Here is a 17562-nt window from a genome sequence, read left to right as displayed (position 1 = left end):
GTCAATGTGGAGCTATATACAGGGAGTACCAGTACCAGGTCAATGTGGAGCTATATACAGGGAGTACCAGATCAATGTGGAGCTATATACAGGAAGTACCAGATCAATGTGGAGCTATATACAGGGAGTACCAGATCAATGTGGAGCTATATACAGGAAGTACCAGTACCAGATCAATGTGGAGCTATATACAGGGAGTACCAGATCAATGTGGAGCTATATACAGGAAGTACCAGATCAATGTGGAGCTATATACAGGGAGTACCAGATCACTGTGGAGCTATATACAGGGAGTACCAGTACCAGATCAATGTGGAGCTATATACAGGGAGTACCAGATCAATGTGGAGCTATATACAGGAAGTACCAGATCAATGTGGAGCTATATACAGGGAGTACCAGTACCAGATCAATGTGGAGCTATATACAGGGAGTACCAGTACCAGATCAATGTGGAGCTATATACAGGGAGTACCAGATCAATGTGGAGCTATATACAGGGAGTACCAGATCAATGTAGAGCTATATACAGGGAGTACCAGTACCAGATCAATGTGGAGCTATATACAGGGAGTACCAGATCAATGTGGAGCTATATACTGCAACACAAGAGTAAGTGTCAGTTGGCTTTTCATAGCCGATCTTTGAGAGTATCTCTACCGCTCCTGCTGTCTCTAGAGAGTTGAAAACAGCAGGTCTGGGATAGGTAGCACGTCCGGTGAACAGGTCAGGATTTCAGCAGGTCTGGGACAGGTTGCACGTCCAGTGAACAGGTCATGGTTCCATAGCCGAAGGCAGAACAGTTTAAACTGAAACAGCAGCACGGCCAGGTGGACTGGGGACAGCAAGGAGTCATCTCAGGCCAGGGAGTCCTGAGGCATGGTCCTAGGGCTCAGGTCCTCCGAGAGAGAGAGAGAGAAAGAAAGAAAGAGAGATTTAGAGAGAGCATATTTAAATTCACACAGGACACCGGATAAGACAAGAGGAATACTCCAGACATAACAGACTGACCCAGGCCCCACGACACATAAACTACTGCAGCATAAATACTGGAGGCTGAGACAGGAGGGGTCTGGAGACACTGTGGCCCCGTCCGATGAAACCCCCGGACAGGGCCAAACAGGCAGGATATAACCCCACCCACTTTACCAAAGCACAGCCCCCACACCACTGGAGGGATATCTCCAAACACCAACTTACCATCCTGAGACAAGGCCGAGTATAGCCCACAAAGATCTCAAGTACCAGATCAATGTGGAGCTATATACAGGAAGTACCAGATCAATGTGGAGCTATATACAGGGAGTACCAGATCAATGTGGAGCTATATACAGGGAGTACCAGATCAATGTGGAGCTATATACAGGAAGTACCAGTACCAGATCAATGTGGAGCTATATACAGGGAGTACCAGATCAATTTGGAGCTATATACAGGGAGTACCAGTACCAGATCAATGTGGAGCTATATACAGGGAGTACCAGATCAATGTGGAGCTATATACAGGGAGTACCAGATCAATGTGGAGCTATATACAGGAAGTACCAGATCAATGTGGAGCTATATACAGGGAGTACCAGATCAATGTGGAGCTATATACAGGAAGTACCAGTACCAGATCAATGTGGAGCTATATACAGGGAGTACCAGATCAATGTGGAGCTATATACAGGAAGTACCAGATCAATGTGGAGCTATATACAGGGAGTACCAGATCAATGTGGAGCTATATACAGGAAGTACCAGTACCAGATCAATGTGGAGCTATATACAGGGAGTACCAGATCAATGTGGAGCTATATACAGGGAGTACCAGTACCAGATCAATGTGGAGCTATATACAGGAAGTACCAGATCAATGTGGAGCTATATACAGGAAGTACCAGATCAATGTGGAGCTATATACAGGGCATACCAGATCAATGTGGAGCTATATACAGGGAGTACCAGATCAATGTGGAGCTATAAACAGGGAGTACCAGTACCAGATCAATGTGGAGCTATATACAGGAAGTACCAGATCAATGTGGAGCTATATACAGGAAGTACCAGATCAATGTGGAGCTATATACAGGAAGTACCAGATCAATGTGGAGCTATATACAGGGAGTACCAGTACCAGATCAATGTGGAGCTATATACAGGAAGTACCAGATCAATGTGGAGCTATATACAGGGAGTACCAGTACCAGATCAATGTGGAGCTATATACAGGGAGTACCAGTACCAGATTAATGTGGAGCTATATACAGGGAGTACCAGTACCAGATCAACGTGGAGCTATATACAGGAAGTACCAGATCAATGAGGAGCTATATACAGGAAGTACCAGATCAATGTGGAGCTATATACAGGAAGTACAATTACCAGATCAATGTGGAGCTATATACAGGGAATACCAGTACCAGATCAAGGTGTAGGGGTACAAGGTATTTGATGTAGATAAACTCAGAAAAAAAGAAACGGCCTTTTTTCAGGACCCTGTCTTTCAAAGATAATTCGTAAAAATCCAAATATCTTCACAGATCTTCATTGTAAAGGGTTTATACACTGTTTCCCATGCTTGTTCAATGAACCATAAACAATTCATGAACATGCACCTGTGGAACGGTCGTTAAGACACTAACAGCTTACAGACGGTAGGCAATTAAGTTCACAGTTATGAAAACTTAGGACACTAAAGAGGCCTTTCTACTGACTCTGAAAAACACCAAAAGAAAGATGCCCAGGGTCCCTGCTCATCAGCGTGAACATGCCTTAGGCATGCTGCAAGGAGGCATGAGGACTGCAGATGTGGCCAGGGCAATAAATTACAATGTCTTTTCTGTGAGACGCCTAAGTCAGCGCTACAGGGAGACAGGACGGACAGCTGATCATCCTCGCAGTGGCAGACCATGTGTAACAACACCTGCACAGGATCGGTACATCCGAACATCACACCTGCGGGACAGGTACAGGATGGCAACAACAACTGCCCGAGTTACACCAGGAATGCACAATCCCTCCATCAGTGCTCAGACTGTCCGCAATAGGCTGAGAGAGGCTGGACTGAGAGCTTGTAGGCCTGTTGTAAGGCAGGTCCTCACCAGACATCACCGGTAACAACCTCACCTATGGGCACAAACCCACCATCGCTGGACCAGACTGGACTGGCAAAAAGTGCTCTTCACTGACAAGTCACGGTTTTGTCTCACCAGGGGTGATGTTTGGATTCGCGTTTATTGTCAAAGGAATGAGCTTTACACCGAGGCCTGTACTCTGGAGCGGGATCGATTTGGAGGTGGAGGGTCCATCATGGTCTGGGGCGGTGTGTCACAGCATCATCGGACTGAGCTTGTTGTCATCGCAGGCAATCTCAACGCTGTGCGTTACAGGGAAGACATCCTCCTCCCTCATGTGGTACCCTTCCTGCCACCAGCCATACTGCTCGTTCTGTGCGTGATTTCCTGCAAGACAGGAATGTCAGTGTTCTGCCATGGCCAGTAAAGAGCCCGGATCTCAATCCCATTGAGAACATCTGGGACCTGTTGGATCGGAGGGTGAGGGCTAGGGCCATTCCCCCCCAGAAATGTCCGGGAACTTGCAAGTGCCTTGGTGGAAGAGTGGGGTAACATCTCACAGCAAGAACTGGCAAATCTGGTGCAGTCCATGAGGAGGAGATGCACTGCAGTACTTAATGCAGCTGGTGGCCACACCAGATACTGACTGTTACTTTTGATTTTGACCCCCCTTTGTTCAAGGACACATTATTCAATTTCTGTTAGTCACATGTCTGTGGAACTTGTTCAGTTTATGTCTCAGTTGTTGAATTTTGTTATGTTCATACAAATATTTACACATGTTAAGTTTGCTGAAAATAAACGCAGTTGACAGTGAGAGGAAGTTTCTTTTTTTGCTGAGTTAATGTACATGAGGGCAGAGTAAAGTGACTAGGCATCAGAATAGATAATAATAAGGTATTTGAGGAAGATATGTACATCAAATCAAATGTTATTGGTCACATACACATGGTTAGCAGATGTTAATGCGAGTGTAGCGTAATGCTTGTGCTTCTTGTTCCAACCGTTCAGTAATATCTAACAAGTAATCTAACAATTTCACAACAACTACCTTATACACACAAGTGTAAAGGAATGAATAAGAATATGTACATATAAATATATATGGATGAGTGATGGCCGAACGTCATAGGCAAGATGCAGTAGATGGTATAGAGTACAGTATATACATATGAGATGAGTAATGTAGGGTATGTAAACATTAAATAAAGTGGTATTGTTTAAAGTGACCGGTGATACATTTATTCCATCAATTTTTTTTATTATTAAAGTGGCTAGAGATTTGAGTCAGTATGTTGGCAGCAGTTAAATAGGGTCTAGTTTCCTGAATTTCCGCCTGACTGACGTCCGGATGATAAGCGTGCCCAAAGTAAACTGCCTGTTACTCAGGCCCAGAAGCCAGGATATGCATATAATTGGTAGCATTGGATAGAAGTTTCTAAAACTGTTAAAATAATGTCTGAGACTATAACAGAATTGATATGGCAAGTGAAAATCCGAAGAAAAACCAACCAGACATTTTTTTTTCTTAGGTCCCAGGCTCTTATAATGGAAACCTATTGTTCCTATGTAATTCCGGCTCCCAGATTGCAATTCCCATGGCTTCCACTAGATGTCAACAGTCTTTATTCAAGGTTTCAGGCTTGTTTCTTGAAAAACGAGCAAGAAATTTGAGTTTTAGTGAAAAGAGCACAGGAAAAATGTCAGGTTTTTGGTACGCGGTGAAGAGGGTGCGTGCCTACTAATTCTCTTTTCCTATTGAACATACTACATTGCGTATGAAATATTATAGTTTATTTACATTTTAGAGTACCAGAGGATTAGATAGAAACATCATTTGACTTGTTTGGATGAAGTTTAGCTGTAGCTTCTTGGACTCCTTTCTATGCATGTTGAGCGAGTGGATTACTGAAATCAACTTAACAGACTTTTATGTTGTTGTAGCTGGGACCCTTGGGATTGCAAACAGAGGAAGATTTTCAAAAGTAAGAGATTTATTTACTTGCCATACCAGGCGGTGATACAGCCCAACAGGGGCTGGGGGCGGCCCGTCAGGAAGTCCAGGACCCAGTTGCACAGGGCGGGGTCGAGACCCAGAGTCTCAAGCTTAATGACGAGTTTGGAGGGTACTATGGTGTAAAATTCGGAGCTGTAATCAATGAACAGCATTCTTACATAGGTAATCCTCTTGTAAAGATTGGTTAGGGCAGTGTGCAGTGTGATGGCGATTGCGTCGTCTGTGGACCTATTGGGGCGGTAAGCAAATTGGAGTGGGTTAAGGGTGTCAGGTAGGGTGGAGGTGATATGGTCCTTGACTAGTCTCACAAAGCCCTTCATGATGACGGAAGTGAGTGCTACAGGGAGATAGTTGTTTATCTCAGCTACCTTTTTGGGAACAGAAACAATGGTGGCCCTCTTGAAGCATGTGGGAACAGCAGACTGGGATAAGGATTGATTGAATATGTCTGTAAACACACCAGCCAGCTGGTCTGCGCATGCTCTGAGGACACGGCCGGAGATGCCGTCTGAGCCGGCAGCCTTGTGAGGATTAACACGTTTAAATGTTTTACTCACGTAGGCTACAGTGAAGGAGAGCCCGCAGGTTTTGGTAGCGGGCCGTGTTAGTGGCACTGTAGTGTCCTCAAAGCGAGCAAAGAAGTTGTTTAGTCTGTCTGGGAGCAAGACATCCTGGTCCGCGACGCGGCTGGTTTTCCTTTTATAGTCCGTGATTGACTGTAGACCCTGCCACATGCATCTCGTGTCTGAGCCGTTGAATTGCGACTCTACTTTGTCTCTATACAGACGTTTAGCTTGTTTGACTGCTAAATAAATTGATACTGAAAAACAGCTTCTATCTCAAGGCCATCAGACTGTTAAACAGCCATCACTAACACAGAGAGGCTGCTGCCAACATACTGACTCAAATCACTGGCCACTTTAATAAATGGATTTAATAAAGGTATCACCAGTCACTTTGAATAATGCCACTGTAATCATGTTTACATATCCTACAATACTCATCTCATATGTATATACTGTATTTTATACCATCTACTGCATCTTGATGTAATGTATCACTAGCCACTTTAAACAATGCCACTTTATATAATGTTTACATATCCTACATTACTCATCTCATATGTATATACTGTATTTTATACCATCTACTGCATCTTGCCTATGCCTCTCTGCCATCGCTCATCCATATATTTATATGTACATATTCTTATTCCATCCCTTTAGTGTGTATAAGGTAGTTGTTGGGGGAATTTGTTAGATGACTTGTTAGATATTACCGCACGGTCGGAACTAGAAGCACAAGCATTTCGCTACACTCGCATTAACACCTGCTAACCATGTGTATTGTGACCAATAACATTTGATTTGCTTTGATCAAAGTTAACCTTGTCTGTTCCGCCTAAGCAGATAAAACATTTTAGTGGACGATGGGCGTTCAAATCAAATCAAATCAAATCAAATTTATTTATATAGCCCTTCGTACATCAGCTGATATCTCAAAGTGCTGTACAGAAACCCAGCCTAAAACCCCAAACAGCAAGCAATGCATGTGAAAGAAGCACGGTGGCTAGGAAAAACTCCCTAGGAAAAACTCCCTAGAAAGGACAAAAATCTAGGAAGAAACCTAGAGAGGAACCAGGCTATGAGGGGTGGCCAGTCCTCTTCTGGCTGTGCCGGGTGGATATTATAACAGAACATGGTCAAGATGTTAAAATGTTCATAAATGACCAGCATGGTCAAATAATAATAATCATAGTAGTTGTCGAGGGTGCAACAAGCACGTCCGGTGAACAGGTCAGGGTTCCATAGCCGCAGGCAGAACAGTTGAAACTGGAGCAGCAGCATGGCCAGGTGGAATGGGGACAGCAAGGAGTCATCATGCCAGGTAGTCCTGAGGCATGGTCCTATGTTATGTGTATGAGGGCTCAGGTCCTCCGAGAGAAAGAAAGAAAGAGAGAAAGAGAGAATTAGAGAGAGCATATTTAAATTCACACAGGACACCGGATAAGACAAGAGAAATACTCCAGATGTAACAGACTGACCCTAGCCGCCCGACCCATAAACTACTGCAGCATAAATACTGGAGGCTGAGACAGGAGGGATCAGAAGACACTGTGGCCCCATCCGATGATACCCCCGGACAGGGCCAAACAGGCAGGATATAACCCCACCCACTTTGCCAAAGCACAGCCCCCACACCACTAGAGGGATGTCTCCAACCACCAACTTACCGTCCTAAGACAAGGCCGAGTATAGCCCACAAAGATCTCCGCCACGGCACAACCCAAGGTGGGGCGCCAACCCAGACAGGAAGACCACGTCAGTGAATCAACCCACTCAAGTGACGCACCCCTCCCATGGACGGCATGGAAGAACACCAGTAAGCCAGTGACTCAGCCCCTGTAATAGAGTTAGAGGCAGAGAATCCCAGTGGAGAGAGGGGAACCGGCAAGGCAGAGACAGCAAGGGCGGTTCGTTGCTCCAGCCTTTCCGTTCACCTTCACACTCCTGGGCCAGACTATACTTAATCATAGGACCTACTGAAGAGATAAGTCTTCAGTAAAGACTTAAAGGTTGAGACTGAGTCTACGTCTCTCACATGGGTAGGCAGACCATTCCATGGAATGGGAGAGTAATGCCCCACATTTTGTTGTGTTATAGCCTGAATTGAAAATTTTGTAAATACATTTTTTTTTTTTTCTCTCCCTCATCTACCCAAAATACCCTATAATGACAAAGTGAAAACATTGATTTTGTTAACAAATTTATTAGGAAATGAAATGCAGAAATATCTTATTTACATAAGTATTCAAAAACATGTTAGAATCACCTTTGGCAGTGATTACAGCTGTGAGTCTTTCTGGGTAAATCTCTAAGAGTGATTACAGCTGTGAGTCTTTCTGGGTAAATCTCTAAGAGTGATTACAGTCGTGAGTCTTTCTGGGTAAATCTCTAAGAGTGATTACAGTCGTGAGTCTTTCTGGGTAAGTCTCTAAGAGTGATTACAGTCGTGAGTCTTTCTGGGTAAATCTCTAAGAGTGATTACAGTCGTGAGTCTTTCTGGGTAAGTCTCTAAGAGTGATTACAGCTGTGAGTCTTTCTGGGTAAATCTCTAAGAGTGATTACAGTCGTGAGTCTTTCTGGGTAAATCTCTAAGAGTGATTACAGCCGTGAGTCTTTCTGGGTAAGTCTCTAAGAGTGATTACAGTTGTGAGTCTTTCTGGGTAAGTCTCTAAGAGTGATTACAGTCGTGAGTCTTTCTGGGTAAGTCTCTAAGAGTGATTACAGTCGTGAGTCTTTCTGGGTAAGTCTCTAAGGGTGATTACAGTCGTGAGTCTTTCTGGGTAAGTCTCTAAGAGTGATTACAGTCGTGAGTCTTTCTGGGTAAGTCTCTAAGAGTGATTACAGTCGTGAGTCTTTCTGGGTAAGTCTCTAAGAGTGATTACAGTCGTGAGTCTTTCTGGGTAAATCTCTAAGAGTGATTACAGTCGTGAGTCTTTCTGGGTAAGTCTCTAAGAGTGATTACAGTCGTGAGTCTTTCTGGGTAAGTCTCTAAGAGCTTTTCACACCTGGATTGTACGATGGTTGCATATTATTCTTTTAAAAAAATCCTCAAACTCTGTCAAGTTGGTTGTTGATCATTGCTAGACAATCATTTTGAAGTCTTGTCATAGATTTTCTAGTAGATTTAAGTCAAAACTGTAACTAGGCCACACAGGAACATTCAATGTCGTCTTGGTAAGCAACTCCAGTGTATATTTGGCCTTGTATTTTAGGTTATTGTCCTGCTGAAAGGTGAATTTGTCTCCCAGTGCCAGGTGGAAAGCAAACTTTTCCCTCAAGGATTTTGACTGTGCTTAGCTCTATTCCATTTATTTTTTATCCTGAAAAACTCCCCATTCCTTAATGAATACAATCATACACATAACATAATGCAGCCACCACTATGCTTGAAAATATCAAGATTGGTACTCGGTAATGTGTTGTGCTGGATTTGCCCCAAACAAAACTTTATATTCAGGACAAAATGTGAATTGCGTTGCCACATTTTTTGCAATATTACTTTAGTGCCTTGTTGCAAAAAGGATGCATGTTTTGGAATATTTTTATTCTGTACAGGCTTCCTTCTTTTGACGCTGTCATTTAGGTTAGTATTGTGGAGTAACTACAATGTTGTTGGTCCATCCTCAGTTCTCCCCTATCACAGCCATTAACCTCTGTAACTGTTTTAAAGTCACCATTGGCCTCATGGTGAAATCCCTGAGTGGTTTCCTTTCTCTCCAGCAACTGAGTTAGGAAGGATGCCTGTATACTTGTAGTGACTGGGAGTATTGCTACACCATTCAAAGTGTATTTGTTACCTGTTTCAGGAAGCTAGGCTTATGTCGCACGTCACTGCTACAGTCTTTTATTTGTATCAAAATGCATTTTTTGGGGGGGGGCAGAAATGCCTTCTGGAACATGCAAACTTTCATGTGCCTTAATAACAAACGTGTTTTCAATCTGTAAACATGAATAAAATAGTTAAATTACGAGCCTAGTTGGTTTAGCCACAGAAAAAAGTCAGGAACCTTCCCACTAACCATGATTGGCTGAGATAATGAATGGGCTGGATATGCCGGGAGATGAGTTTGGATTGGTCTGCCGTGTAGCACGCTTCTGTCTATAATGTGAGCTGCTCAGTACGTGTTGAAAATTCTTTCTACCGCGGCTGTTTTGAAAGATATAACGTTAGCCATCGAGAACTATGGTCATTGTGAACCCAGAGTGACTTGACACAACGCTAAACAAAAACAAAACGTAGTTAAATGGTTCCAGTCTGCCGCGAAGCGTTCGTCCATGTATACGAATCGAACAAAAAATTGTTTAGATATTCTGCGTTTCTAATTTTGTCAGAAAGTAATTAGCTTTAGCTAGCTACAGCTACGACGACCAGTTTATATTGGTGGTGAGTTGGGATTATGCCGGTTCATTGTGTTGCTAGCTAGCTAGCTAGCTACATGTCTAAACACGACTCCACTTCGCTAGATCGGGTGGTTATAGCGTTTCTTTCAAATGACAATTTAAATAATTGTGTCTGGGTAAGCTTCATCTAATAATGATAAATTAATTAATATTTTATTTTAAATATTAATATTAATATTGTATAATATAATATTATATATGTTTTATCTGGACACTTTCTGTTTTTGATATTGCTACTATGCAAATACACAAGTAACCTATTTCACTGTACCGTTTACACCTTCTGTATCCTGTGTTAGTTTTTATTTGATATAGTGTGTGTTTACCAGAAACAGTAATGTGAAGAACAACATGACCTGCACCAATGTCAGATTAGGATATAGACCAAAGATTAGATAAAGTGTATTTTTACCTGGAGATTTTTCCTTATTGGAGGCTACTACTTTTACCACTTTTAGTCTTGACATCTTTGGTCAAGACTAAAAACAGTCCCGTGTAGCTCAGTAGGTAGAGCATGGTGTTTGCAACGTCAGGGTTGTGGGTTCGATTCCCACGGGGGACCAGTACGGGGGGGAAAAAATTATGAAATGTATGCATTCACTACTGTAAGTCGCTCTGGATAAGAGCATCTGCTAAATGACTAAAATGTAATAAAATGTTTACTAAACTAATCACTCTGTTTAGTACATGGCCTCACAAATGAATCCTTAAAAAAGAGATGGGTGGGGCTAAAGCTTAAGAGGGTGTGAACGATGCTGAATGGGTGGAGACAAAGAAGGGCTCTCCTGTAGGTGTACAAAAATATTCAAGGAAGATTTTCTCAACAGTGAGGTTACAAGTTCATCAACTTTCAAAGCAGAATTACTTTCCCATTGTTCCTCAACTGTAGTGTCTGATATACCATTTTCTAGCTCTGAGTCTCTACTTTTATCCAATATAAAAAAAAAAACACAATTTCAAATTTTGCTAAATAAGACCGAATCGAGGTGGTGGGTCACCATGCTCAAGGGGATATTCAATGTCTGCTTTTATTTCTTTTTTACCCATCTACCAATAGGTGCCCTTCTATGCCAGGCTTTGGGAAACCTCCCTGGTCTTTATGGTTGAATCTATATTTGACATTCACTGCTTTGACTGAGGGACCTTGTATATATATATAACTTTATGTGTGGGGTACAGAGATGAGGTAGTCATTCAAAAATCATGTTAAAAACTATGAGTGAGTCCATGCAATTTATTATGTGTCTTGCTAAGAAAATCCCCCCTGCCCTTGAACTTATTTAGGCTTGTCATAACAAAGGGTAAAGTCTTATTGACTCAAAATATTTCAGCTTTTTCTTTTTAATATAAATATATATTTTCTATAAACATAATTCCACTTTGACATGATGGGGCATTGTGTGTAAGCCAGTGGAGAAAAAAAAGGCAATTTAATCAATTTTAAATTCATGCTGTAACACAACAAAATGTGGGAAAAAAATTCAAGGGGTGTGAATACTTTCTGAAGGCCCTGTAGACCGGTAGCTTATGTATAATGTTTGACAGTATGAGTAGCCGACAGTATTGCTGTGCGATAGGAGCACGACGTCATTGCCTATTTAATCTCAGAGACTATACCAAGGCAGGACATAGAAACCCAATAATCTATTGATAAGCAAAATAGTGAACCACAATTCGTCTATTGCATGCCATTCCCAAATGCCAATAGTTCCAAATTACATAGCAAATGAAGGGCATTATTGTCACCATAAAAGGTGAATGGAGGTTTCCTTCACACGCGCACAGTTTTTACAAAAGGTCTGATTTATAATGGGAAACATGCATATTTATGGCGTGTACCAAGTTTATAAATCTCAATAATTTTGTACGTACGCAGACTTTTGCGAATTTTTCGGGGCACCCCCCTGGTACAGAGGTCCTGGATGGCAGGGAGGTCGGCCCCAGTGATATACTGGGCTGTCGCACTTTGCGGTCGAGGGCGGGTGTGTTTGCCATACCAAGCGGTGATGGAGGCAGTCAAGATGCTCTCGATGGTGCAGCTGTAGAACGTTTTGAGAATCTAAGGGCCCATACCAAGTCTTTCCAGCCACCTGAGAGGGAAGAAGTGCTGGCGAGCCCTCTTCATGACTATGCGGGTGTGTGTGTGGAAGATTTTCAAGTCCTTAGTGATGTGGACGCCTAGGAACTTGAAGCTCTCGACCCACCACAACAGCCCCATCGATGTGGATGGGGGCGCGTCCTCTCCCCTCTTTCTCCTGTAGTCCACTATACGCTCCTTGACATTGAGGGAAAGCTTGTTGTCCATCGCCATTTTGGTCAACTTAGGACTTAGGATGTTACCCCGACTGAACAACATCCTAAATTGATATAGAGATGGTAGTGGAACATTGTGTATCATAAAGAAAGTATGCATATTTTGAAAGTTTTTTTTTCTTTCAGTCTTCTTGCCATTAATAGCTAGTTAGGGAGGAAAATGATGCCTTTGCAGCTCGAATGGAGTATGCTTTATGCACGAGCCGGTCCACGGAGGACACGGGTATATTACCAGGAATGCACATCAATTGTAGACGATACTGTAGATCTAGCGGCCATGCTCGGCTGCCTGGGCTAACGGAGAGAATCTTGTGTTGTCAGGGCTGTCTATCCCTCTCTAGATGGACAATATTCTGTATAAAGACGCGGATGACTCCAAAGAGGAATTGAATGCAAATTTATAATCCATTGATTAGAATGGAAAAATGTGTCTTCTCCCATTCACAACAACAATAAATCCACAGAAGTTGACAGGGTCAGCAGCAGTGGAGAGCTCCTGGATGGAGAGCTATTGTTGGGGGTTAGGTGCCTTGCTCAAGGGCACAATGGCAGCAGATGTTACTGTACATGGGATCAATGACCAGCAGCAGTTCCATTCCCATTTTTGTGTTGTCCTGCCCGGGGCTTAAACCAGCAACCTTCCAGCTGCTGGTCTGCCGCTAAACCTCTGTTTCTCAATCCTGGTCCCGGGGACCCAAAAGGGATGCACATTCCTGGTCCATTCTTCTTTTTGTCCTAACACTACACAGCTGATTCAAATGATCAATGTATCAAGTTTTGATGACTTGAATCAGCTGTGTAGTGTTATGGAAAAACCCAAAATGTGCCCCCCTTCGGGTTCCCAGGAACAGGAAACACTGCTCTAGACTACTACAGGACCTAGGAACAGGAACAGGAAACACTGCTCTAGACTACTACAGGACCTAGGAACAGGAAACACTGCTCTAGACTACTACAGGACCTAGGAACAGGAAACACTGCTCTAGACTACTACAGGACCTAGGAACAGGAAACACTGCTCTAGACTACTACAGGACCTAGGAACAGGAAACACTGCTCTAGACTACTACAGGACCTAGGAACAGGAACAGGAAACACTGCTCTAGACTACTACAGGACCTAGGAACAGGAAACACTGCTCTAGACTACTACAGGACCTAGGAACAGGAAACACTGCTCTAGACTACTACAGGACCTAGGAACAGGAAACACTGCTCTGGACTACTACAGGACCTAGGAACAGGAACAGGAAACACTGCTCTAGACTACTACAGGACCTAGGAACAGGAAACACTGCTCTAGACTACTTCAGGACCTAGGAACAGGAAACACTGCTCTAGACTACTACAGGACCTAGGAACAGGAAACACTGCTCTAGACTACTACAGGACCTAGGAACAGGAACAGGAAACACTGCTCTAGACTACTACAGGACCTAGGAACAGGAACAGGAAACACTGCTCTAAACTACTACAGGACCTAGGAACAGGAAACACTGCTCTAGGACTAGGACTACTACAGGACCCAGGACCAGGACCAGGAGACACTGCTCTAGGACTAGGACTACTACAGGACCAGGATCAGGAGACACTGCTCTAGGACTACTACAGGACCCAGGACCAGGAGACACTGCTCTAGGACTAGGACTACTACAGGACCCAGGACCAGGACCAGGAGACACTGCTCTAGCACTAGGACTTCTACAGGACCAGGACCAGGACCAGGAGACGCTGCTCTAGGACTAGGACTTCTACAGGACCAGGACCAGGACCAGGAGACACTGCTCTAGGACTAGGACTTCTACAGGACCAGGACCAGGACCAGGAGACACTGCTCTAGGACTAGGACTACTACAGGACCAGGATCAGGAGACACTGATCTAGGGCTAGGACTACTACAGGACCAGGATCAGGAGACACTGCTCTATGACTAGGACTACTACAGGACCAATGAATCCATGACTTCAATGGTTCAAGACCAGGAGGACACAAAACAGGATGACACAGAAATTGGTATGGAACTGAACTGGCAGTTAGAAGGCTCCCATCTATGTTGCCATCTCCTGCCGTTGTGCCCTTGAGCAAGGCAGTTAACCCCCCCACACAATTGCTCTCCACCCAGGGTTGCTCTACTGCAGGGTGTTGGGAAAATCAGAAGATACATTTCAGTTCTTAACCAATGGAAAATAAAGTATATTTTCTTTCCATGATCTTGTCACAAGATGAGTCTTTGCACATCTCTACACTCACACCAATGTACAAGTCTTCCGTGTAATGTACTACACTGTAAGTCTTCCATGTTTTGTTCGACACTGTAAGTCTTCTGTGTATTGTACTACACTGTTTATATGGCTACTATTTTATTGTGCTATGTAAAACTATCCTGTAATTTAAAAGCCAACTTAAATTGTTGGGCTCCCTGAGTGGGGCAGCGGTCTAAGGCACTGCATCTCAGTGCTAGAGGCGTCAATACAGGCCCTGGTTCGATTCCAGGCTTTATCACAACCGGCCATGATTGGGAGTCCGATAGGGCGGCGCACAATTGACCCAGTGTCGTCCGGGTTAGGGTTTGTCCGGTGTAGGTCGTCATTGTAAATCAGAATTTGTTCTTATCTGCCTTGCTTAATTAAATAAAGGTTAAATAAAATAAATATTTATATATAAAAAAAATGGACACTGTGAAAGACTACTGTCTATTACTATGCCAACTTTGAGTATTATTGTGAAAGATTGTGAGATTGTGAGAGACTAATATGTCGCATTATAACATGCTTACGTTGCCAACAAATGAGAGCCGAAATGAGACATTTGAACTTGAAATGGGTTAAATGGAATACTGACTGAAATCTGGACACGGGCAGGTCTATAACATCTCACATGTAGACTAATGTTGTCACGTCCTGACCAGTTAAAGGGGTTATTTGTCATTGTAGTTTGGTCAGGGCGTGGCAGGGGGGTGTTTATTTTGTGTGTTTCGGTCTTTTTAGTTTAGGTTCTATGTTTTCTATTTCTATGTGTATATCTAGTTTTCTATTTCTATGTTTGGGTTTTTGGCAATGACCTCCAATTAGAGGCAGCTGGTTGTAGTTGTCTCTAATTGTAGGCCATATTTAGTGGTGTTTGTTTCACTTGTGTTTTTGTGGGTGGTTATTTTCTGTATAGCCTGGGAGCCTTATGAAACTGTTATTGTCGTTTGTTTATTTTGTTTAAGTGTTTTCTTTAAATAAATTAAGAAGATGAGCACTTTACCCGCTGCACCTTGGTCCAATCCTTACGACGCCTGTGACAAATGTGATATAAATGTCTCATTCAGTGATTGATCCTTTTAACATAATAGCTGTCAGTAGTTCATCCAAGTGAAATATGACTCATTTCATTCTTATCGGAAAACATGGAATTTCTGTTTCACTGCTTTCAATCTGAAAATGTTTGAATATTTAGGCTGTTTTAGAACGTTTTCTCATGGTCCCGTGGAGAGGAGCAACATTGAAAGAGAAAGTTTTTCAGATGATTGATCAGTGACAACCTGCAGAGCCCCACCTGTTTAGCTAAAATATATATATATATATATATATATATATAGTACCAGTAAAAAAAAGTGGACACACCTACTCATTCAAAGGTTTTTCTTTATTGTTACTATTTTCTACATTTTAGAATAATAGTGAAGACATCAAAACTATGAAATATCACATATGGAATCATGTAGTAACCAAAAAACTGTTAAACAAATCAAAATAGATTTTAGATTTTAGATTCTTCAATGTAGCTGACCTTTACCTTGATGACAGCTTTGCTTTGCTGTGTTATTTCATAGTTTTGATGTCTTCAATATTATTATAGAAATAGTAAAAAATAACAAAAAACCCTTGAATGAGTAGGTGTGTCCAAACACGTTATTTTGTTATTAATACGTGTCACATATCAGTTTGCTAACAATGTAAACAAATAAATCTTTGAGTTACAGTAATAAAGCCGCATACAAACAACATTTTTCCCAGAATGACCGGTGCTCCACATTCCTGTTCAAGTGAGCCCAGCCCAACAAGGTCCAGAAATGTCTTGTATGTTGTTGCATAATGATGTAATGTGCCAGGGAGATATGTCGTAGCTAATAGCTAATGTAGCAAATAAAGTAAATACTAAGTGTATGTTTTGTGATAATCTGTTAGTAGCCCATGTTCCTCACCCTGATAATTCTGACTTGGTGGTGCACATGTAGCCTATAGCCTGTTTTAGAGAAATGTCATCATTGAATATTGTAAAAGCTTTCATTGTCTGCTTATATGCCCCTGTTATTTATCCTACGGTTCTGACTTGGTGTACAGGGAGAATACTGTAAGAATCACCCATGTTCTGAATTCTGTCACTGTACGTATCAATAGTGCTGAACAAATAGTTATATTGACTACGTCCGTCGTCGCTCGCTCATTAATGTCTCGATCGAAAATTCCGGAATGCCTCATATGCGCTTGTCGTCCCCTCATGCCATAGTTTGTACATCTCAATTGTCAGTAGAAACCACATTTGTTTAAGCAAGTAAGCCACCATATCAGCTATGTTTTTTTTAAAAAGGCAGTAAATGAGGCTGAATGAACTGTTTTGCCGTCAGACAAGGCTCCGCTGATAACCAGGTGTAGCAGTGGTAAGGATTCACCCCCATGGTGCTGAAAAGAAAGCTCTGCTGTTGGGACAGCTTTATGTAGGCCCTAACAGTTTGTGGGCACCGTTTATCACCATTATAGTACAATTACGATGTTGTTTAGTGTTGTGTTGTGTAGTGGCTTTGCTGGCATGCATCTAAAACATTTTTTTTTTTTTTAAGAGTTTGCCCCACCAAGATTTACATGCTAAAATCGCCACTTTGATTGACACATTTATTCTATAATTTAAGAAATGTATTCTTTGTGATTGACCGATTGATTTATTATGTATGATCACCAAGTTGTGAGTGAAGAGAAGCCTAGGTCTATTTGACAAGAGAAGTTGACTAAAATAGCCTATCAAATTTAGTAAATTATAATCAATTATAATTATAATCAATCAAATCAATCAAATGTATTTATAAAGCCTTTTTTTTTTATTTTTTTTTTTACATCAGCCGATGCCACAAAGCGCTGATACAGAAACCCAGCCTAAAACCTCAAGCAAATAAATATAAAAATTAGGCTTAAAAGTGTTTTTTTTTGTTTTTTTCCTACAACCCC

This window comes from Salmo trutta, chromosome 1 (genome assembly GCF_901001165.1).
Source record: "Salmo trutta chromosome 1, fSalTru1.1, whole genome shotgun sequence".
Lineage (NCBI taxonomy): Eukaryota > Metazoa > Chordata > Actinopteri > Salmoniformes > Salmonidae > Salmo > Salmo trutta.
The sequence above is the reverse complement of the archived record's forward strand: the minus strand, read 5'-3'. Positions refer to the sequence as shown.